The sequence below is a fragment of the Fukomys damarensis genome, unplaced genomic scaffold (genome assembly GCF_012274545.1).
Source record: "Fukomys damarensis isolate Sample0158 unplaced genomic scaffold, DMR_v1.0_HiC HiC_scaffold_5, whole genome shotgun sequence".
NCBI classification, from domain to species: Eukaryota; Metazoa; Chordata; class Mammalia; order Rodentia; family Bathyergidae; genus Fukomys; species Fukomys damarensis.
In genome coordinates, this window is record NW_022900917.1 from 67,298,153 (window position 1) to 67,299,014 (window position 862).

Here is an 862-nt window from a genome sequence, read left to right on the forward strand (position 1 = left end):
ACTTGCGGTGGGAGGCCGGGGGGCGGGCCGGGCCCCCCCAGCAACTCCGGTGGTGGCTGTAGCGGCAACAGGGAAGAGGAGGGTTGTGCCGGCCGCCACGCTGCTGCCGCCTCCCTCAACCCCCAGCCCTAATTTTAAAGAATAGCATTAGTTCCAGTGCTGTTCACCAATGCAGATTTCCAGGCCCACCTGGCCATCTGAGTCAGCCTCTGTGGTAGGGGCCTTGGGACATGCCTTCTTCGCCAGTGATCAGGAAGCTATAGAACTGCCTCTGGGTCTGGTTCTGCCTGGCTCCAGCTAACCTTCCAGACCCTGCTGTGCACACATTATCTCATCTAGGCCCTAAAACGCCCTGAAGCTTAAAGAGCAACCTGGGGCCTGAAATGACTGAATCAGTAGCTGGGCACAAGACTTAGGGTGTAGCTTGGTAGTAGACCACTTGCTTACCGTGCAGGAGCTCCTGGATTCAAACATCAGCTCCCAAAACTATTGCGTGCCAAACACAGAACCAGGATTCACAAGTTGGGTCTGGCTCTGGAATGCTAGCCCGCCCCCTCCTGAAGTGCTCTCCCTGGACTGCTGTGGTCTCTGCAGTCTGAGCCTGCCTTCCTCCTGCCCCATGCCCTCTCCTCCCTGGTACTTCTGCCTTGCTGCCCAGATCCCTTTTACCTTCTATAAACCCCACCCCCCATACCTAGGGCGGGTATTGAACCTAGGGTTTCCCACATGCTAGGCAAGGGCTCTACCGCTGAGCTACACCTGACAGTGTATTCTAAAAGGCCATTTGTTCACCTAACTGGATTGGGGGCCCCACAAGGCAAGAGCCCTCTTAGCGTGGTGTCCCTAGGGCAGTGGTGGTGAA